We start from the raw sequence: 24624 nt of genomic DNA on the forward strand, positions 1-24624 counted from the left end.
CTTCTTGATCTTGTGAACTTTGTAACTTGACCGAGAGGATAAACAGGGTGGACATGCTTTCTTTGGAGGAACATATTGATGGTACTTCAGCTCCTCCCGTCTCCTTCCTCCTTACAGGGGACGGGAGCTGGCGTTTCCCGCAGGCCTTGAGGGACGTACGGGACAACTACGGATCAGGTGGCCAGCCTTACCACAGTATAGACAAAGTCCCCTTCATCGTCGTTCCTCCCTTTCTGACTCCGTCAATGGCCCATGAACCAGATCGATCTGCATGGGCTCTTCATGGGGAGGTGGAGAGGCTTCAGATGGACTATCTTCCGTTTGCCGACTGCTAGCACGGAAGGTACCGGGCTGGTATGGAGCTCTAGTTCTACGTCTTTCCATCTTGCGCTCTCGAAGTCTATACTCGATGTTCATAGATTGATCCATTATTTCTTTCAAAGAACAAGCTGGGGAAGATTGTACAAGCTCATCTTTAATTTCTTCATGCAGGCCTCGGCAGAAAAGGGTTACGAGAGTGCGTTCTACCCAGGACGTTTCAGCTGCCAGCTGTTTGAAGCGGGTTATATACTGCAGTACATCCTGATTACCTTGCTGAATGTCACAGAAGGTGTTGGAAAATGGGTTATTGGTAGGGCAGGTAGGTACCTACACCTAGCAACAAGCCACTAACCTCCACATAGGTACAGTTAGGTCTCAGTAAATTAATCCCAGCTCAACCCTTGGTAGCTTGGCAACGAGCGTCAAGGCTTAACTTAGGAGACAAAGTGTAAAGCATTCAAATATCACAAAACAGTAATTAAATAAAACACAGGAAACAGTTTAAAAATCCAAAACCAATTTATAAAAATAGTTTATATTTTTATCTTTAAAATGACACAAAAACGATTAAAATCGGTTCAGGGGAACCGGAGATATGAATTTTTAAAGAATTATTACTTTTCTAGCGCTTAGAAACAAAAAGCGCCAATCGGGTCATCTGGTTGCACCTCGACCGGGGCAAAGTCAAACTTTCAGGCCGACCGCGATGGAGCCCTGCTCGGCTACAGGTCGCGGGAGGCCTCGGTTAAAAAGTTACCTTCTGACTTAGTCTTTATTTTGAAGTTTTTCTTCACCGGGACGAACCTGCCAGTTGAATCCGACCTCCTGGAGCCCTTGTCCGGATACGCGATGTGGGTTTCCTCGGTGGAGACTTTTACTTTCGGACTTAGTCGTTTTTTCGAGATGAAAATCCTTCGACCGGGGTAAACCTGGATCTTGATCCGACGTCCATGGAGCCCTTCTCGGATACGATGGCTGGGAGGTCCCGGTCAACTTTTTACGTTCGGACTTAGTCTCTTTTTTGGATGTTTTTCTTTACCGGGACGAACCACGAAGTCAGGCCGGGTCGCGGTTGAGGTAAGCCGGCTAGAATTTCCGCGGCGGGTCGGTCCCTCTCTGGAGCTTTTTTCCAAAAATTCTCAAATCTTTTCCAAACTTCTGGGGCTTCACCCAGATGTTCTTTTAAGGTTCTTTTGGGGTCCACAGCTCACCCCAAGGGTCCAGAAGTTCTGTGATGGTCCTTGGGGGGTGCGGACTTCAACTCCCAGAATGCACCTGGCGCAAACTCCTTTTTGGCCACTGGACAGTGGTCAGCTGGTCGCTTTCTTCAGGAGTTGGTGCAGGGGACTCTGGTTTAGCAATTTTTCACCTGTAGCAAACAGGGAGTCCCTCCTTGAACCAGTTGAAGCCAGGCAAAGTCCTTCTTGTGGTGAAGCCCAAGTGTGCAGCTGGTGCAGTCCTTCTGAGTGCAGGGTCCAGGTGCAGGCCAGGGGTCCAGCAGGGCAGTCCTTCTTCTTCTTTAGTTCCTTTCTTGTTGAATTCTGGAGGGGATCTGAGGCGTGGGTGCAGGTCTGCCAGTTTTATCCTTGCTCCTGGGTGAAAAGCAGGGGGGCCCTGGTTCTCCAATCAGGGACAGGGTCGTCCCCCTGTGATGACCACTTCCTGGGAAGTGCGGCAAAAATCCATCCCAAAAGGCAACAGCCTCTAAAAATCCAACATGGCTGAATCTGATTTTTGGAGGTTACATCTGGCTGAGCCCACCCACTGGTGTGGCTAAAAATCATAAACACACCCCTCTCCTGCCCTCTCCTAATCTAATCAAGGGGGCACCTAATTGTCTGGGGTTGCAGGATGTGGGGGTGTTGCTGGGTGCTCCAAATGTCCTTCTCTGCCTTTGAAGACCAGTTTGGCAGCCCTCCCCCTTCCTGCCTCACCATCTGCTGAGGGGAGATTCTCTCCCCCAAGCACATTCCTTTGTGTGAAGTCAGGCCACTTCACACCTCATCAAGGTAGCCTGGCAGAAGCTGCTGCAGGCTGGCCAATCAGAGCACAGCAGCAAAAACAATGCAGAGCTGAAATTGGCAACTTTTTAGGTAAAGTCTAAACTTTTTACCTGAACTAGTTATATTAAATCCAACAACTGGAAGTTGTGGGATTTATTACAACAATCAATTTGATACCAAATTCTTGGTATGTAACATTTAAGGAGACTTTAAAATTTAAAATAAAGTCTGCCCATTCTAGCCTATGAAGGCCATTTACTTCAATGAGGGAAAAACGAATGTGGCTGTTTTTACCTCACCAGGGCTTATAAATCTATTTTTATAAAGTCCCTGCTTATAGTTACATGGCACCCAGCCCTAGGGGCACATAGGGCACACCTTAGGGGTGACTTATATGTATAAATAAGGTAGTTTAAGACTTTGGAAGTACCTTTAATTCCAAAGTCGAATTTGCATATAACTTTAATTTAAAAGCAGCCAGCAAGGCAGGCTTGCTTTTAAAATGACACTGGGCACCTCAGCAGTGCACCTAGGTGTGCACCACCTATGCTGTGGTCCCTAAACCTACATGCCCTACCATATACTAGGGACTTATAGGTAGGTTAACTTAGCCAATTATAATTAGCCTAATTTGCATATCCATTTTACACAGAGCACAGGCCCTGGGACTGGTTAGCAGTACCCAGGGCACCATCAAAGTCAGGAAAACACCAGCAAAAAGAGGAAAATGGGGGCAAAAAGTTATGGGGCCTCTGCAATCAGCCCTGTTTTCTCACATAAGGCTTCTTCAGCTGCTGCTTCTACCCCAGGTCTCTCAAACATTTGTTTGAAAACAGTCAGGAAAGCGGAATAGTTAGCCAGGACTGGGTCATCTGCAGAAACCAGAGGAGTCGCCCAAGCAAGCGCTGGACCAGACAAGGCGCTGATCAGATAGCCCACCTTAGTCTTATCCGAATAAAACTGGAGTGGACGAAAGGCAAAGAAAACCGTCAGGGCATCCAAAAATTCCTTCATCTTTAAAGGATCTCCGGAATATCGAGGAATAGTAGCAGATACGGGTGGTATGTCCATTGATCGGGAAGACAAGACCTGTCGTAGCGCAGTGTTCTCTGCCCGTAACTGTTGTAACTCTTGGGCTTGTTGTTGGACAGTCTGTAACATAGCTTGAGCATTTTCTGACACCTCTCCCTGTGGATCTTCCATGGCGCTCTCGCAACGCAGAATCTTTTGGCGTTGCAATGTGTCACGTACTGCGCTGGACTTCTCACCTCTGGATTTCGGATTGGCGAATACACCAAGTCTTCTACAGGTCCTTGATGTTCCCAGATAAGGGCGACCCCTTCTAGTAGCCACGGTGCCGCTTGACAGGCTACGCCAAAGCAGACCGTATCCTCCAGAAGGAGTTCCAGAGGGAAAAAACCCCAACACTGGGGAAAAAACCTCTAACAGGAACTCCTGAAGGAAAACAAGAAAAAACAGGACTTGACAACAGGAAACAAAAATAGGCAATATCCAGGGTACGAGGCAGGAAAAAAGGAACAGGCAAAAATATCCAAGGCAAAAGCAGAAACAAAGAACAGGCAAAAATCTCCCAAGGCAAAAGCAGGGACAAAGAACAGGCAAAAATCTCCCAAGGCAAAAAAGCAGGAACAAAGAACAGGAGCGAACAGCACAACCAGAAGGAAGTGTTTGAAACGCAAGGAGGAACAAGACTGACTGACTTATATACTGAGAAAAGGGAAGTGACATCACAGGAAAGGGAAGTAACACCATCTTGGATTGGGAAAGGCCCATAGACCAGTATAGGAAAAAGGAAGTAGTATAAAAGAAAAACAGAGCATGCTGGAACAAAAACACGAAGAAGACAAGATGGACACAACATGGATAGAGACAGGCAAAAGGCCCAACAAAAAACCCACCACCAACAATAAAAGAAGAAAAAAAGCTACAAGTAAGTGTAGCGCGACCGGGAGCGAAATATATGCTTCCCAGAAAGCATAGTCAAAAAACGCGGAGAACGGCGCTCCGAATATCGATAGCGTTTTCCACCCGCGAGGACAGAAAGAGACGCCGCGTCAGAGCACGGCGTTACACAATGTCATAATATGGCAACTCCAATAAGTCTTCATCAAAGCAAAGATCATAAACATTAGAACATAGCACAACGTCAACATGGATCAACTTTAGCAGAGTATCATTAGCGCATTATTCAACAATGCATAGATTCAGTCATTTGTCTATTTGCGTCCGTTTAGTGAATTCCTTAACTAACCTCGAATTAGCATTAGCATGTTGGGATTCATGCAAAACAATTTAGCAACACAAATTTAGAAAAACATCTAACTACGGTCTCTGTCAAAAAAAGCAGTTGGTACCTAGAAGAAAAGACAAACAGACAATTACAGTTTCATCATTATATAGTTACCTTCCGTAATGGGTCAGCATACAGATTCAGTCTTCGTCCTCAGGACATCAGTTGATTTGCCATTAGCCAGGAAACTCAGGAAAGTTCAGCAAGACGGGGCAATAAGGACACTTCCCTCATAAGGAGGAAAAGTATAGAACGGGCTAAGCAGAGTAGGGTAAGGATGATTCGATGAATCAAACAGCAAAGTCTTTAGGCAGAGTGACAGAGTGTCTAGATAACGGCAAGAATGGCTTCTCGGGTCTCCCTAATAGTGGCTGATTTCTCCTTGTGACCTACGGTTATATCAAAGCTTGTTGTACAGTCCCGTAATTTCCAATTGGACAAGTTTTGGTGCATCATTATCTCCATCCAATGGTCCACTTGTTGCCTCCTTAAGTTTGTCACCCCATAACAGTTCTCACACAGTTTATTGGCTCCTGTGATTGACGCCTCCATCGGGTAGAATGTCAGGTGAAAACTTTCAGTCTCTCAGGCTCAGTCAGTAGTTCCATTGTCTAAACCAGTTTAGGCTACCTTGTCCCTGTTGCAAGTCTACACTGTTGCATTCGGCAAGAACGTCTCCTTGAGCAAGTCGAGTCTCATAAGAACGGATTTACTATGGTTACATACATTTTCTAGCTTTTGGAAAAGTACGGCTTCATGTCCTTCAGCAAGTCAGCACAGTGCACGTTAGAAAAACACATTTTAATATGAAACTCATGCTAACTAAGGCCTAGTGATTAATTAACAAAACCTTAACATATAATCCTTAATACTAGTACAAAATCAAACATTAGTACATTAATAATTCATCATTAGTCAATTTCATTAATCATCGTATACATTGGTGGCCACTCCCCGTGGGCACATTTCGAACACACGTTTAGTAGAAGCGCATTAATACATTTTCTATGCAGCATCAGTATGCACTAATTCGCAAACATTTCATGTTAATTTTGATTATAAAAACTACGCTCCAACAATCCCTCCTCTGATGACACTTGTCATCACACAAATCCTTTCTTTAACATTTCTTTCACTTATTCAATTCCCTCATTTCAATCTCTTCTTTTCGTTTCGCCTTTTCATATCTTGCTCTATACATTTTCTCCCTTTTCTTGTCTTCCCCCTTCTCCTTATATTTTAACCATTTTGTTTTAACTCTTTTACTGCATTTACTCAATAACCATAGTCCGAATAAACAAGCAAAAATTATAAATATTCCATGTATTACTTTTCCCAATATCCCATTCCAAATATTTTTAAACCAGCTTCCCACTTTAGCAAGTCCTTTTCCCAAACTCCTGGTTCCTTCAATTCTTTCAAATCTGCACTATCTCTTGTTAGGTTAGTAAGCATACTTCTAATCTTATCGCTATTATCCGTAATATATGCACAACAGCGGCGCTCATTAAGCATCTTACAGACTCTGCCACTTTTCGCTAAAAGAATGTCTAAAGCAAGCCAGTTTTGAAGAGTCATAGCCCTCTCCGCAACAAGTTCAGTATCCATCAGGAGTGTAGCCCCTGTGAAGTTTGTCAGCATGTTATCCACAATAGTAGACAACTTTCAAATCTTTATGGAGTTTAAGGTGACTCCCACTGAAGGAATTATTGCTCCACATATGTCACCCACGACAGCAGCAGCTGTCTCTCTTTTCTGTCTAGTGTAATGTAATTCAGACATTTTAGGAAACTTCCTTAAGTCATCGAATTGGTAGATCTTCGTTAAAACTATTCCCAAATAACATGTCCCATACCATCCCTTTGGAAGACGGTAATAAGCATTAAGTGCACATATGTAATAGATCCCAGGGATCGCTGGATCCTTTCCATTTAACATGAACGTCCATTTACTCAGAAACAAAAACACATGTCTGCACTTACTCGTTCCTACAAATAAAGTGTCATGGTCAGATTTTGGCCTATATATATAAAGCTTTCCTATGTGTAATGCATCTAAAGCTAATTTGCCTTGTGTCTTTGCTGCACTATAAGCATAATCATTTGCAAACGTTCGTTTCTCTAATCCCTTTTCTAGGTTTTCTTTTAACGCTTTTCTTCTATCATCAGTGTGATCTAAAAAGCTCTTCTCTAGAGGCGTTAGTAAGCAGGTTAGATTATTGCAATGTGCATAAGCCGTACCAAATGTCAGTGTGGGCTCAAAGAAACCCCTAACTATTTTTATATTATGATCCTTAGCTATCTTACTCAAATATTCAATTATAGGCACAAAAGAAAACACCACATCTAAATTAGAATAGAAGTACTGAATATATTCTTGATCATAAAACCTCGTTAATAACAAACTACAATTTATCCCGTAGGTTAGCGGCAAACTATGATAGGTAACCCCTTCTTATACCGACTAAGGAATTTTTGTCCACACATAACAATTCTTCACATCCATTGTCTCAACATACTCATTCAACAAGCGATAGAAAACATTAGTAGATAGTTCCCTTTTCGTGTTAGTTCCCTCATGCAAATATTTCATATCCTTCTCAAATCTTTCCCATGGCGTTAGTGTAGCAGTCTCAGGAATTGTAGCATTGTTAGTCTCACTCTTATCCACCAATGGCCTTCCCACAATCACAGCTATGATTACTATCGCGCACACAACACCCAAAAAAATACACAACCATCTACAAATCCTACTCCCCTTATTATTATCTCTAGTGTATCAGAAAGCAAAGTACTACAAATGTAAACAACTAATTTGACGATGGTTAATAACTCTTTTTTTTTTTCTTCTCTTCAAGCAAGTCTTTTCTTTAGCAAGTATTTACAGCGTCTCACTCACTCCCAGGATCCTTGTCAAATCAGGTTAGCAGCTTGTCAAAATCGTTTTTCAAAGTTAATTCAGGTTAACATTGTCACATTCAGTAATTTTCATTAGTCTCTTTTCTCAATTTCAGCTTAACACAGTCTCTTTTATTTGTAGCCAACTTCAAGTACCATAATATTGCCCTGGCACTTCACGATCAAAACAGAACGCCAAGAACTCTTGCTGCCATTCAGTTGTCGTTGCATAAGCCCATTCAGGACCTGAGTACCTTCTGTTTGCTACTATCTTTCTTTTCATTATGCGGTCACCCTGCAATTCTCCTTCACTTAGATCTTCCTTCCTCGTGGTATCGACCTCTTCCTCTATCGTTTCATCAATGACCACTTTCCCTTTTGCAGCTTGGGCTTCTGGCCACTTATCTCCCTTGAGCGTCTTTTTACTTTTTGATTTTTCAGGTTGCTGTTCACTGCCCTCCTCTTGTGCTATGGTGTTTTCTCTTGATGGCTCTGCAAGGGGCTCAGGAGGAGTCGGAACACTTTGTTTTCCTTCCGCCTCGCCTCCTTCGCCTTCTGAGTCTGTCAGGGGTTCAACTTCAAACCTGTATCCGTCTGCTTCTGGGAGAACCTCTCCTCGGGTCGGTTTCCCTGGTGCCTCAGTTGAGATAGGCTCACTGTCACCCTGCTGGGTCTCGTTTGCCATTTGAGTGACCAAGCCATCCTCAACGGGCTCTCCTCCAGTCTCAGTTCTCCTTTGATTACTCTCCGGCCCTAAGACTTCCTTTCCTGCAGCTGTTATTTTCGACAACTCAAGTTCCTCATCAGTTGGACATGTCACCTTCTTTGTGTGACTGGCATGTATCCAGTTTGGAACTCCCGCACATTTCACTGCAGTAGTAGTTGTCAGTATTACTTGACATGGCCCCTTCCAATGTGGCTCCAAACCCGACTTCCTCACGTGTTTCTTGACAACAACCCAGTCACCAGCTTTCAGATTGTGACCTGGATCATTTATCGGTGGCAATGTGGTTGCTTCCACCTAGTGAGAAAAATATCAGACCACGTCAGCCAGACCCTTGCAGTAGTCCAACACCATATCATCTGTGATATTCACAAGAGCATTTGCAGGCACTGCAGGCAGTCTCATAGCTCGGCCCATAAGAATTTCATGCGGAGATAGTCCTGTTTTCTTGTTAGGCGTATTTCTCATTGACATTAGCACTAAGGGCAATGCATCTGGCCATTTCAAATTGGTAGCTGAACACATTTTCGCCATTCTCGACTTCAAGGTGCCATTCACCTGTTCTACCAGTCCTGAGGCTTCGGGACGGTAGCTACAATGCAACTTCTGTTCAATGTTCAGTGCGGCACAAAAGAGCTTAACCACCTCATTGTTGAAGTGACTTCCTCTATCTGATTCTAAAGAGATCGGAAACCCGAAACGTGGTATCAACTCCCTAAGCAGCAATTTCGCTACTGTGAGACTGTCATTCCTACGTGTAGGGTAAGCTTCAATCCAATGACTAAAAATGCACACAATCACCAGCACATACCTCAGACCTCCACATACAGGCATCTCGATAAAATCCATCTGCATTCTGCTAAACGGACCTCCTGCTCTCCCAATGTGGCTCAAATTCACCATGGTCCCTTTCCCTGCATTCATCTGTTGACAGATGATGCACCTGTGACAGATTACTTCTGCGGCTTGCATGAACTTCGGATTGAACCAGTCAATTGTTAACAATCTAATCATGGCGTCTCTCCCAATATGTGCTTGACTATGGTATAACCTTGCAAACTGTGACAAGAGACTGTTTGGCAAAACCATTTTCCCCTCATCTGAAACCCACAAATCATCAGGCCTTTGCACAAATTGCATTTTGAGCCAAGTGCGTTTCTCTTCTCTGCTGGCAAGTCCTTGCAACAATTTTAATTCTTCCATTGTGTCAACCACCCTCAATGCGTAACCTGTGCATGTCTCATTTTCTGTTTCAGGTAACAATTCCCACTGATCCTTGAACGATATATAGTTCAATGCACAAAACCTTGCGACTTGATCTGCATATCCATATTGACACAAAGGGGGTCATTCCGAACCCGGCGGGAACCGCCATATGGCCGCTCCGCGGTCGGAAGACCGCTGGGGCCATTCCGACCTTCCCGCTGGGCCGGCGGGCCCTAACATTGTTAGCGCCCGCCGGCCCAGCGGGAAGGCGGCCTGCAACATTGAAGCCGGCTCCGAATGGTAGGCAGACAGTGAAAAGCAGGCTGGGGCCCTGTTAGGGGGCCCCTGCAATGCCCATGCCATTGGCATGGGCAGTGCAGGGACCCCCAGGGGCCCCAGGACACCCGTTCCCACCATCCTGTTCCTGGCAGTAAAAACCGCCAGAAACAGGGTGGCGGAAAGGGGGTCAGAATCCCCATGGCGGCGCTGCTTGCAGCGCCGCCATGGCAGATTCGCCCAGCCGGGGGAAATCCGGCGGGAAACCGCGGACCCGGTTTTCTGACCGCGGCTTTACCGCCACGGTCAGAATGGGCAGGGAAGCACCGCCAGCCTGTTGGCGGTGCTTCCGTTGCCCGCAGCCCTGGCGGTCTTTGACCGCCAGGGTCGGAATGAGGGCCAAAGTCTTGTGACTTCACAAGAGCATTGCATTTCACCACGGCAATTTCAAGAGGTAACTGAATCGCGTGCAACAACTCCTTAATTCTTTCACCATTTTTCACTGGAGAACCAGAAGAGGTCATGAAACCTCTCTGTGACCATAGCTGGCCAAAATCATGGACAATTCCAAATCCATATCTGCTATCAGTATAGATAGTGACTTTCAAATTTTCAGCGGCATGGCATGCCCTAGTAAGAGCAATCAATTCAGCCACTTGAGCAGAGTACACTCTTTCGAGCCAAGATGCTTCTAGGATACCAGTGATTGTACACACAGCATATCCGGCTCTCAGCACTCCTACTGAGTCTCTCAGACATGAACGATGAACAAAGATAATGTAATCATTTTCCTCTAACTGAGTATCTTTAATGTCAGGTCTCGGTTTGGTGCACAGTTATGTTACCTCAAGACAATCATGTTCAAATTCCTCGGCATCATCAACATCTGTATTCTCATTAGAAAGCAAAGTTGTCGGGTTCAACACAGTACATCTTTTCAGTGATACATTAGGTGACCCCAATATAATTGTCTCGTATTTTGTCAAACGGGCATTTGTCATGTGCTGTGTCGTTGTTCGGATGAGTACTATTTCAACTGAGAGTGGGACCATTACTGTCCCATCACTATGCCTTCACACTGTGTGAGGCTTTGACCAACTGCTGCAACTGCACGCAGACAACCCGGTAAGGCTGCTGCTACTGGGTCCAAAGTAGCTGAAAAATATGCCACTGGGCGGTTTGCACCTCCATGGACCTGTGTCAGGACAGACAAAGAACAAGCATCACGTTCATAACAAAACAGAACAAAAGGCTTTGTGTAGTCAGGCATACCTAAAGCTGGAGCCCTGCACATACACTCTCTCAGCTCCATGAATGCCCGCATCTCTTTTTCGGACATAGTTATGGTACCCGGACCATCCAGGATCTCCTTAACAGTCAACCTCATCAAGGGCTTAGAGATAATTGAGAAGTTCGGAATCCACTGGTGACAGTAGCCCACCATTCCCAAAAACATCCTAACATCTCTTTTGGATGTCAGGGGATTCATCTGTAATATGGCTGTCACTCTTTCTTTTGAAATTCTCCTCAACCCTTTCTCAATTAGATGACCTAAGTACTTCACCTCTTTCTGACAGTATTGCAACTTCTTTGGAGACACTTTGGGGGTCATTATGACCCTGGCGGAAGGTGGAGAAGCGGCGGTAAGACCACCAACAGGCTGGTGGTCTTTTTTTTGGAATTATGTCATCCGCCGGTTCTCCATTCCGCCCACCGGGCTGGAGACATTGGTCTCCAGCCCATCGGCCGTCATTATACCGCCGGCGGCATTTGGACCCGGCTGACCGCCATGGATTTCATGCGGTTTGAAACCACCATGAAATCCATGGCGGTAAGCACTCCATTCCCTGGCACTGATAGGGGTCTCCCACACCCCCCACCACCACCCGACTCCCTCACCTACACCCACCACCACCCCTGCCACACCCCAAAGGTGGTAGGACCCCCCTCCCCACCCCAAACCCCAACTTCACAGCACACATGCACACACGACACGCACGCAGGCACCACCAACACACATACACGCACACACACCGACATACATGCCAACATCCACACACACACTCAGACACGCACACCCACATTCAAACCTACACGCACACATCCATACAGACATACCCACAGACATACACGCACTCATTCCCAAACATACAACACCCCCGCAAGCATACACACACTCACACACCCCCTCTACATACACACACGCACACCCCCATGCACGCACACAACACACAATACCCCCTCAACCTCCATCCCCTCACGGACGATCGACTTACCTGGTCCGACGATCCTCTGGGAGGGGACGGGAGCCATGGGGGCAGCTCCGCCGACACCACACCATCAATAGAACACCGCCACGCCGAATCGCAGGACGTGATTTGGTGGGCGGTGTTCTGTTGACGTGGCGGTGGAGGTGGAGCAACCTCCACTTCCCCGCCGCCCGCCAGTATGGCTGTTGGCGGCTCTCCGTCCGAAAAAGGACGGAGAGCTGCCAACAGTCATAATACGCAGAGTGGAAAACCGCCACCCCTGGCGGTCTTCAGCACGACGGTCCCTCTGCGGTCTTTAAAAAAGACTGCCGAGGTCAAAATGACCCCCTATATGTCCATTCTTTCCCAAGTGGTTCAGTAAGGCAACAGTATCATACCTGTAGTCATCTTTCGTTTTGGACGCAATCAATAAGTCATCAATGTACTGCACTAGAGTCAAATTAAAAGCCAGTTCCAATGATTCCAAATCTTTCTTCAATATCTGATTGAAGATGGAAGGCGATTCTGAGAACCCTTGAGGAATTCTACACCAACTGTAAACCTTGTCCAGGAATTTGAAACTGAAGAGAAATTGGCTATCCTCATGAAGAGGCACCGAAAAGAACGCTTGAGACAAGTCCACAACTGTGAACCACTCTGCATCACAATGAACCTGAAACATAATCACGGCTGGATTTGGCACTATAGGGCAACATTTTACCAGTATTTCATTGATCTTTCTCAGATCCTGGACAATTCGAACTTTCCCACAAGGCTTCCTCAGACCCATTATCGGTGAATTACATGGGCTGCTCATCACTTCCCTTAGGACCCCTTGCTTCATGAAGTCTGCAATTATCTACGTCACCTGTATGAGAACATCTTGTGCCATATGGTACTGCGGTACCTGTGGAAACACGGCATTGGGCTTTACCTCTACCTTAACTGATTCTACTCCTTTTATGAATCCCACTTCTTTGCTCTGTTACCGTCCCTTGTAATTCCGTTGGCAAATCTGTCATTGTGAACACCGGGAAGAAGCTTATCAAAGGGTACTCCTCATCTGTGGTCTCCTTCTCTGAGATCTGACCATCATCCCCTTCATCGTCACTGTTCGTCTGCACCTCTATTCCTTAATTGGAACAGGTGATAGAACACCTTGTCTTACACGGCAAGTCACCTCCCAATAGGGATACGGGACTTGAATCACAGACTACAAACCTGTGCAATCCCTGAAATGTACCAATCTCAACCTGAACTGGATCTATAATCGGATTTGTCAGGAGCTGATTTGCTACTCCTACCACCTTTACCGTGCATCCTGATAGGGGCAATTTCGGAACCTCTGCACTTCTGACCGTAGAACGTGTTGCTCCTGTATCAACCTGGAATGAAACCTTATGACCCATCACCTCTCCTTGCACATAAGGTCCCCTCTGATCTACTTCTAGGGATGCTGCAAGCCTGCACTCCTCACTGTATGAGCAATCATCCAACCATTCATCGTTTATTCCGTTCTCACCACGCACTGGGACCTGTTGGACTGTGTCATTTTGAATAATTGTTTGACCTGTGACCTGTTGAGGAAGCATCACCTGTTGCTGTCCCATCGGAGCTAAAGGCAACTGCATTTGCTGACTAGGCACCAAGGGAATCTGCTGTTGTACTTGCTGCACCTGTGCTTGTTGTACACGTGGCATTTGCATCTGTTGCATAGGCTGGAGACCATGCATCTGAACCATGTTATTCTGGAAGTTCTGATTTTGACCCCTCATTTTTTGATCCCTCACATTTTTAAATGTACTGACATAATTGCTTTGTTGAACAACACCATCCTGCACCATCATCGGGCATTCCCGCTTCCAGTGTCCCAGGCCCCCGCACGCATGGCATGGTAACACCTTCTTCATCCCTTGCACATAATTTTGAACCACAACCGTATTCAAATCTGGACCCTGATTCACAAAACCTCCTCGACCTCAGCCTCTCGGTTGCATCTGAAACATCCCGTTTCCTTGCGGCTGCTGTATCATTGTTGCACTCCGTTTCCCTGCATCCCTGCTTGAGCTGCCTAAATTTGCATCACCATCACTTTCTCTTTCAACTTTCTCTGTTTGACCTCAATCTCATCACTACAGTATTTCGCATACTGCAACACCTCATCAATCGGCTTCGCTTGCCAACAGATCAAATGATTCTTAATCATCTGGGTAATTTCTGGCCTCAATCCTTCAACAAATCTGAACACAATGTGATTCATGTCTTTCGGTTCTATGACCTCTGTACCACTGTAAAGTTTGAACGCCTTCAACAGCCTCTCATAGTAAGCATGTCTCGACTCTTTGCCTTTTTGTGCCGTTCGATCAAATTTCTGCCAATCAGTAACCTTCGGCGACACCCTCTGTTTTAGAAACTCAATCACCTTCTGGTAATACCTCATTACATCAGGAGACGGTGCTCCCATAATCTTGTCCCTTGCTGGTTCCTCTGTCGGCCTATCCACACCTCTCTTGCACTCAAGCCACAAATCAGCTGGAACTATAATCTCAAACAGTGTGTTCAAGTCTTCCCAAAGACACTGCGCAAGTTTCACAAACCTGTCTGTCTTCTGGTACCACTCTATCGGCTTCTCCCTCAACCTGGGATAGTCATTCGTGAATGACAAAATGTCTCACCTAGACCACGGTACATGAACTAGGACCCCTCCAGCGGTCTCTCTCATTGGTAACATCTTTATTGTCCCCGTGTCTGATACAGCTTTCGCCTGCTGCGGCTCCAGGCAGTCACTTTTCCTCTTATCTCTCTCCTTCGCCCATCTGCCTTCCCACTTCTCTAATGCTCCCCAAATTTGAGCACTCTGCAATATCTCCTTAAGGTGTGCCTTTATTCCAGTAGTTCTCATGTGATCAAAATCTTTAGACTCAAGGTCTAACCTGTAACTCCTTTTCAGATGCTTGGTATTATCTAAATCTATGCCATATTTGTCTGCCAAGTTCGCTAATCTCTGATGCACCTTACCCACTTCTTTGGTTATTTTTGGGCACCGATACCTCAATTCTCCTTCACTGTACGATTCTAGACTGTTCACCCCCATAGTTCCTTCAACTAATTCAGCTGCTTCCACACCCAACCTCACAAAATTCAGGAATTCCTCTCTCTCCAACCGCTCGGCTGTTACAGGAGTAGTCTGGAGAGTGTTAAGCTTGTCTAACCATTCATTCAGCTGTTGCGCATTTAACCCTTGCAACAAGATATTTCCAGCTTGCACCATCGACGGTTGTGTCGTATTTGCACTCAGTACCTGCGGAGTCAGTAGACCCAAGCCTGCTTGTCTAAGGGTCTCTAAAGGAACCCCAATCGGACTAAAGTCCAACAAGGATCTAGACCTCTCTGCGGTCTGTTCTCCCGGTATCATTCCCTGGGAGCTTCCTGTGAACCTACCTCTTATCTCCTCTTGAGTCATTACTCCTTGATCGCATACACTAGGCTTCGCCTGTGCATATAGTGGTACTGGCGGACCAACAGTAATCGGCAAAGATATAGCAGCTGGTTTCTGTCCATTTCCCAATCCCTGTGGAGCATTAACTCCCACAGATTGATTCATTATAGGTGCTGTAGCTGACTGCGGTCCTGTGACCGAAGTGTAATTCGGAACCATCTGTTGCTGCGGCTGGGGCAGCAATTGTGGAGTTGGCTCAATCTGCACTAACTTTGATCCCGTGTATATCGGATCAGGCGATACCATCAGATTCATAGTCGTCTCTAATACTGGGACATCAGGGTAGAGCCTCTGAATTGGCGGTGGCTGCAACTGTATCTGCGTCTCTGGTGCAGTGAATACACTGACACCATTCTGTATTGGAGCAAATGTGATAACATTTTTTTCCTGTGCTGCATTTGTATTTCCCTGATTCTGTGTCGAATTTACAGGACCTGCACTAGTACTCGGTCTATTGTCACTTATGGCTTATGGTGGCGGTCGATAATGTAACAACTGATTAAGAAACTCCTCATCATCTGAATCATCTGCATCTGCCCAAGACCTCTGTGTCTCTTTCTGTTTACTAGAGCCCTTGTCTGTTTTACAAGTGGCCTTTCTTCCCTCTGTCTCGGCTTCTTGAGTTATTGCCGGAAACATCCTAACTCGTCTATTATTTCCCTTCTCCACATCCTAGTCTCACTATCTCATCTACCTTCAGCTAGTGTCTTTTCTGCTCTCTTCATTCTCCTCTCAAATTTCTGTTGCTGTTTCTGAATTGCCGCCAGTTCCCAAATCGCTAACGCTTCAAACTGAGCTGGTCTCGGAGGCGGCTCCTGCTCATTTAACACCCTCCGCAAATTTTCTAGAATTCTTATATTGAACGTTCCGTGCTCCGGAAACGCCAAACATCCTTCATTCTTTGTCATTTTGCACCATTGCTTTAGCCAAAGGCATGGCGCTACTCCCTTCTCCTCCATTACGGCATAGGCCGGAGTATCCTCTGGCGGTGTAGACTCCCCCACACTCGCTGTAATGTACACATCTCCCCTCAAAACTCTCTTTAAAGCCTTGAAAAACTTCATTTTTGAGTATTTTATTTTGTTTAGAATCTAATCAGGAAGTGACTTTAATTCCCAGAACACTCTTCACCTACCTTCTCAACCAATTGCCTCTCACGGACGGCTGCTAATCTGTGCGCGACCCCTCTCAGCAACTGACCTATCCCAGCGCTGCTCCAATGATGTCACACTCACACACACTGTGGCTGACAAAGTCTTGTGGCTTGTCCTCCTCACTCTAGATCCACACAAAAAGAAATGGAATATATTGCGAGCACCTTTAACAACAAAAATCCAAATTTGCCGGTTTACTACATGAAGGGTAACAGAATCGCTTCAGAACTTTACAGAGATTTTACTTGAAGCCTCGGCCGCTACTCTCTCCTTCTCAGATCCCGCACTCGCAAGCAGAATTCGACCCGCAAATTCTACTCTCGACTTGTCAATGGTTCGTCCTAGTGCACTTTAGAACTTGCCAAATCTCCATCAAAGGTTTAACTCACACACTTTGAGTCAAACTCGACTCGTCAACCACGCCTGATTGACCTATTAAACTGCACAAATTACAACATAAACCAAGTGTCTCATACACTTATCAATATACTCAGGAGTCTTAGACCATGCCGGGTCCGTACATCACCAACAACCACGTGGATAATTTTTTAGCACAAAGCGCCACACTCACATGAAGTTTGCCGACTTCCCTTCTTTCATACTGCGGAGTACACCCACTCCTACTAAAACATTGCCTGGCCTAAATTCTCACAACATCACAATTCACCTGCAATATGCATAAGCTGAGCAAGCGCAAATTCTACGTCACACATACTATCACTAGAATGCCGAGAACAAACCCAACTCACTTAGGCAAGCTCCGAGATTCCGGGAAAGTCATTGGGGACTTAGGGGCACATCATATCTCCAATTTGCATTATTTCAAAACAATTCTAAAACAATGGTCCCTCGTCCTGGGGCCCCAGAGGGCCTAAACCATCCTCTGCTACCAGAACTGATAATGTGTCCCAATCTAGATAATTTACTCACTCTGGGACTCGTTTTAGGCCGATGTATCTTTTGACCCTGATTGAAGTCTCCTTAGGACGAGATTACTACTCACCATGTCAATCGATAGATCAATAACCTCATCAATAATCACATTAGCAAATCAATCGAATTAACCAACAACATCAATAATATCGAAACACACCATGACCTTTCAGTCATGAATAACCACACAAGATTTTATAAGATTTATGATTTTTATTCCTTATTGGTTACAATTCTACTAGTAAGTTTATTAGTCTCAATACCAGAAAACACATCAGCAATGTCATAATATGGCAACTCCAATAAGACTTCATCAAAGCAAAGATCATAAACATTAGAACATAGCACGATGTCAACACGGATCAACTTTAGCAGAGTATCATTAGCGCATTATTCAACAAAGCATAGATTCAGTCATTTGTCTATTTAGTGAATTCCTTAACTAACCTCGAATTAGCATTAGCATGTTGGGATTCATGCAAAACAATTTAGCAACACAAATTTAGAAAAACATCTAACTATGGTCACTGTCAAAAGGAGCAGTTGGTACCTAGAAGAAAAGGCAAACAGACAATTACAGTTTCATCAATGCAAGCCCTTAGTAAATCTGGGTCAGAATTTTTGCTGAAAAGGGCAACAAATATGTAACGTGAGAAAAGAGGAGGAAAAAAACATTGTTTCTGGTTAGCGCCTGTCTCAAGAAGGCATTATTTTTTAGTGCAGAGCCCCCTCTACCAATGTTAGGAGATAGGGCTTAGCATCAAAAACATGAGGCTTATTTACAAGCCCCTTGCGCTGCTGGGGAGTCACATTTTACCATTTAAAAAGTGACGCACCAGCAGTGCAAGGGGCTTGTAAATAAGCCCCTATAGGTGTTAGAGTGAGAGCGTTCTTGTACCACCCATAGGATACCCAGTGCTTGAAATGGAAAAATAGAAGTGCAGGTACTCTGTGCCAGAGTACCTGCTTATTTCTGAGAAGTCCCAGTACTCTCCAATTAAAAGCATTACGTTTTTCTCGAGAAGTGCAGGTACTCTCCTCTGAAAATAAAAAAGTGCTGGTACTCCGTACCGGACAGTACCGGCCCATTTAAAGCACTGGAGATTCCCACTTACCACTTAATACAAATTAACCAAAAGCAGCGCACAACGCTATTGGTGTTACTTTGTATGGTACTTGTGCACTGCAATGGTGATACTTTATCATCACTTTGCGCTGTTTTGTGTAACTTTGTGGTGATGTAAAGTGTTGATAAATCTGCCTGCAGTGTCTCAGCTGAGATTCACACAGACCACTGCCTATAACAAATCCTAAAACATATATGCTATTAGCTGAGGTAGATTCATTAGCTAATTCCAATTAAAAGATGACTACCCTAAATAGCCAGTGATCTCTGTGCTCTGGCAATAGACTGCCCAATCAATGCTGCCTTGCCTGAATAAGTAGGAGTGCCTCTCTAGGACTGTGAGAGATACCCTCTGTAATATATAAGAGCAGAATAGCTAGTGTAAAGTGCACCTCGGGGGTACTGTATTTACGTTGCACTTTTAAAAACAAATGAAGGTATTTCTGGAGATGAACAACCTTTTTTCATGTTTACAAGAAAAAAGAGGGATCGCAGGCTTACATGAATGTCCTGTCCTGCTTCCAACCAGGTGCCTAATCCCCCAGTCTTGGCAAAGTATTCATAGACAAATTATCGATAGTTGTTTGATTCTCAGTGGCGTCAGGCGAGAAGAACTCCTTGCAAGCATCTTCCTGCCGGCTGCCAATTCTTAACTCAAGTCAGGTGAGTTTCGAAGTTGTGGAAACGTATTCTTACTGACTTAGAGCATTATGTATGAGGAGCTTAAATATAATATAAATAAAGAACAGGGAACATGTTTGAAAGAGGAAAACACTCACATTTCCATGAAAAACAAATACACTTCAAAGACTAGGTTTTTTGTGATAAATTGTTTGTTAACGTTTACATTGTTTATATTATGTAAAAGTCTTTGGAAGATCTTTCAGTTTGAATATTAAAACAGACATTTTAAAACGTGGGTAGTAAACATGAATGGATTCGTTTTTAAACTGTGCACATGTCAGGCGCTCTTCCGATTCTAACTTCGTATTTTCTTTTTTTACAATTTGTTGAGTAGGTTTGGAAGTGACAGTGTCCATGAACTAATTTGATATAGGGGCAGAAAAGTAAGCATCTTACTCTATCCTGAATAGAAGGATCCAATAATATTTTGAGAAACAGAGTATTAATAAACCAGATGATATTTCAAACAGTTTTATTTTCTTTTTCTCTTTTTTAGGTCTCACCGACATAGCACATGCACTAAACTGCGTGGCTTAGGCCCGAATTTAAGAAAAGTGGCGCTGCATCTGAGGCAGCGCCACTTTTCTTGTGCCCTCCTACGCCATCATGTGTGTGCCATATTTATCATATGGCGCACCATGGTGCAGGGTAGGGACAATAGCTATTTATGTACTGTGCAGGATTAGCGCCAAAATTGTGGCACTAAACCTGCAGAGTATATAGGGGCCCATTGAAAACAATGGTATGCCCCTTTTTAATGCCTATAAAAGGCACTAAAAATAGTAGCTAAGAATGGCACAGTGGAACCTGTTAGATATCGCTGCACCATTTTTGCGGTCCCCCTAACAATGGAACGCCCCATTGCATACATTATGCCTGGCAGAGGCATAATGTGGTGCAAGAGGTTACAAAGTGGTGCAATGCAATGCTAGGAAGCGCTATACCCTCGTAAAGCTGGGCCTTGTTGTTTACAATTTAGTGACATTGCAATCCACCCCCAGCATACCATTAGTTGTTTTCGTTGTCAGTCTCAATTGCAATCTTTCGATTGCTTAGCTCCCATAGACTTCCCTTCCTAAATAACGTTGGCTCCTTCCTGGAGCATGAAACAAGTACAGTTTTCTTTGTGGTATTTGTTTTTACTCATCTTTATGCAGCACACTGTTTTTTAATAGGCATTTTAGTATTATTCCTGATTATGCAGTGCGCTTTCCTACTTTTAACACAGGCATACGTCTTCCTATTTATGTTCCTTTCATCCTATTCACAGTCTTTATACATGTTTTAGTTACACTAACAACTGCACTGCTCTATGCTATTCTACTCTATGCTACTTTACTCTTCTCTATGTTTCTTTAGTTCATGCCACTCCACTCCATGCCACGCTATTTTATGCCGCTCCACGGTAATCTGTGCCACTCCACTCTACTGTAAGCTGCTCCACACCACTCTGCACCACTCCACTCTATGCCATCCCACTTTACTGCACTCTGCACCACTCCAGTCTATGCCACTCCACTCCATACCACTCCACTCTATCCCACCTGACTCCAAACCACTCTACACCACTGTATTCTAAGCCTCTGTATTCTATGCCACTTGACTCAACAGAAGCCACTCTACTGATGTCTCCACCACTTTACTCCACCCCACTCTACTTCACACTCTCTACTCCACTCCACTCTGTGCCACTCTACTCTACAATACTCCACTTTACGACACTCCACTGTACCCCCCTCTCCTCCACTCTAGTTACTCTACTTTACTCTACTCTACTCTGTGCCACTTTAATTTACCCCATTCCATCTATGATACCCCTCAGCATGCCTCACCACACCACTCTACTGCACCCACACACTGCCTCTTTGCTGCACTCTACACCACTCCAAAGCCAATCTACTCTATGCCACTCTACTCTATGCCACTCTATGCAACTCTTCATCACTTCAATCTATAATACTTTACTCTATACCACTCCACTGAATGCCACTTCACTCTTCTCTACCCACTCCATGCCACTCTAAGCCACTGAATTATACTCCTTATCACTCACCTCCATGTCACACTCCTCCACTCCAACCCACTTAACTCCACCCCACTCCAGTATGTGCTACTATACTCTATGCCACTCTACTCAATGCCACTCTCTGCCACTCTACTCTACACCACTCCACTCCACTCTATTCTGTGCCACTCCATTCTACGTCATTCTACTCTATGCCACTCTGCTCTATGCCACTGTACACCACTCCACACAGTGCTACATTCTAAGGCTCTCTATGACACTCTACACCACTCTATGCCACCATAAATGAGAATTAATCCTGATTAAAATTTTAGTAATTACACATTACTATTGTAATGCAAAATTACGGAAATCAGGCAATTACATCAGCTTGAGTAATTTGGGGCAAACTTAAGAGAGTGAGAGCTGATGCTGGCTAATGCTGGTCATGTCCGGTAGCATTTATTGCTATTTTCTTAGCACAAAATGCATCCTCTGGCCCATATTAGACACATGGGTGCCTTTTACCTTAAGAAAATAGAGCTAAATGCTGGCTTACACTTCCCATGTAAATAACACATAATTATGAGTATTTTGCTGTAACTATATTCAAAAGAATTATTCCAGTTATGCACACTCCTACTTCTAAGTCACAGCAGTGATAAAATCACATTTTTTTTCTGCTGTGAGAGAAAACAGTGAATACATTTCACATGGAAGCCATACACACAAAGGGGACAACTCCTACACAGGACTGAGAAAGCACAAATAGGATCTGAAAGTGAGTACTTGCTGTGCAACCCATAAGTACAGTGACAGCAGCCTTGACATCCACTTCAAGATTCAGAATTCACCCATCTTTAGTACTGAAGTGGTTGTTTTTTCAAAGAGAGCCTCAGCCTATTAGGTGAGGAACCATCAAGAAGCCTTCATTAGTGCAGATGTTGAAACCACCAGGTACGTAGAGCACACAAAATGGGGAATGGAGCAAGAAGCCTGTGTGCAGTTTTAAGCTGCCATTATGACCTGGTAAAATAAACATCTTGTCAGGCCTAGCCCTGATTTTTAAATTCATGTAAGTCTACCCTAGGTTAGGCCCTAAACAGCCTATAAGCTGCACCCTGCAGCATATTTAAAAAGTTCAACATGTACTGTTATGTTTCACACGTCCTGGTAATGTAAAACACTTAAATTTGTTTTTCTCTACTGGAAGTCCTACCTCTCCCATAGGATAACATTGCTGTAGCTTATTACAGGTAATAAGTGATAACATTTGATTGGAAACAGGTAGAAAAGTCAAGCTTGGTCCCTAGGGAATTGTAATTTAAAACCCTCTTTAATTGTGAAGTCAGATTTTAATTTTGAAATTGTCCCTTTTAGAAAGGTGGCATTGTTTTCTCCTAACCATTTGGTGCATGCAACTTGTTTCTGGATTACATGATAGATGTAACTGGCAGTTGGTCTTTGTGTATTCCTCCCAGGCCGCCACACAATCGAGGGACTGGGTGGTGTCAGGAAGGACCACTGTGGCAGGATGGGGGCCACACTTGCACTTAAAGACACCCCCTCAGCACACAAACAAAGAACTTCACACAAGACTATTAGGGGAAGGGAAGCAGGAAATTCCAGACATTTATGCCGGGGGAAAACTCCAGAATGTTCTTCAACTTCAAAGCTGGCATCACTTATAGAAATAGGACCCTCGGACTCACTCTTTAACACACACATGAACCTGTAGACACTACAGACAGAACTGCCCTGCTACCAGAGGACTGTCCTGCTGCTTGAGACCTGCTATGCTGCCTAAGAAGGAAGACTGGACCTGCTCCCTTCACCCCAGGCTGAAATGACTCCAGTGGTTAACTGATTGATCTTCTGTTCTGAGCTACAGGGACATAATACACTCCATAGCCCACCATTGCAATTCCCAGTTGACCTGCAGCAGTGGACCTCTCAGGACCTGTAGCTGGGCCTTCCTGAACCATGCTGGTCTCTGCTGGAGTAAGTTCCTGACCCCCCAAAGAGGTGTCTTCCAGGTCCAGGACCCTTGTTTTGGCATCAGTGGAGTTCCTCCTAGAAGCTTATTGCGACCAGAAATGGACCAGTTCGTGCCAATATCTTGCCTCCTGCACCAGCCACCAGCGCAAAGCTCTGGTGAACCTGACAGTGACTACCTCTAACACAAGATCTGCACTTCGCACTACATCATCAAAAGCCAGCACTGACTGCCAGTACGAAGCTCCAGCAACAACTGTCTGTGATACTCAACAGGCTCTTTGTGCTCCAGTAATGACCATCCTCAACATCTGACCTGCTCCTCATGCTATAGTGATGAATATCCATGATGCCTTTTCGGTTCATTGTGGCCTACTCCACCATGAACTAGGCTCTCCACCCTGGACGGTGAGAAGGTAACTCTGTCAGGGGGATTAACCGGTCTTTGTATCTGGCCCACACTCCATCATGATTGACCTAAACGTCTGTCTTTCACCAAGTCTTGGGTGACCAGATAACTGTGAACGGCGCTTTATGATTTTAGGTGCTTTACTTACCTTAATTCTATGAAATTGCATATTTCTGGTTCTACTTATTGGATTTACGTCATTTTGGTACCTAATAATGTGTCACATTTTACTCTATTTTTCTAAATTGGTGTGGGATTTTCGTTCTGCTATGTTTTCACTTTGTTACTGGTTGTGTGCTGCATAAATATTTTACACATTGCATATGGGTTACGCCTGGATGCTTTGTGCCAAGCTACCAGAGGGTTAAGCACATGTTAATTTAGTGACTTTTTGTGTTTCTCTCTGAGAAGGGTTGTGGTTGCATTTGAAGTAAGATTTCACCCCAACCAATCACCCCAATTCTCTCACATGCCAAAAGTGTATGATAGTTGCAAGAAAGACTCTGTCCACAAAAGAAATCGTGTCACCTATGTAGAAACTTTGGGTGGCCGGGAAGCGGCCACCAGATAAAGAAGGTATTTTCAATAGTGCACAGACTTCAAGTAGGCCAAGGAGGATGGTGAACTTGAAGGAGCCTGCGGCACTCTTTACCTATGTCTCTTCTCCCCGCCACAGTTGAAGTGCAAGAGTACTAGTAGCAGCGTCTGGGGTCTAGGGATGAAGGGCCAAAGAGCACAAGGGGCACAAGTCAGGACAACAGAGTAGAAAGCAAAAACCCACATCATAGGCCTCCCTAAGGTTCTGGCAACTGGAGGACTAAGAGACAGGGCC

Source organism: Pleurodeles waltl, chromosome 10 (assembly GCF_031143425.1).
Source record: "Pleurodeles waltl isolate 20211129_DDA chromosome 10, aPleWal1.hap1.20221129, whole genome shotgun sequence".
NCBI lineage: Eukaryota > Metazoa > Chordata > Amphibia > Caudata > Salamandridae > Pleurodeles > Pleurodeles waltl.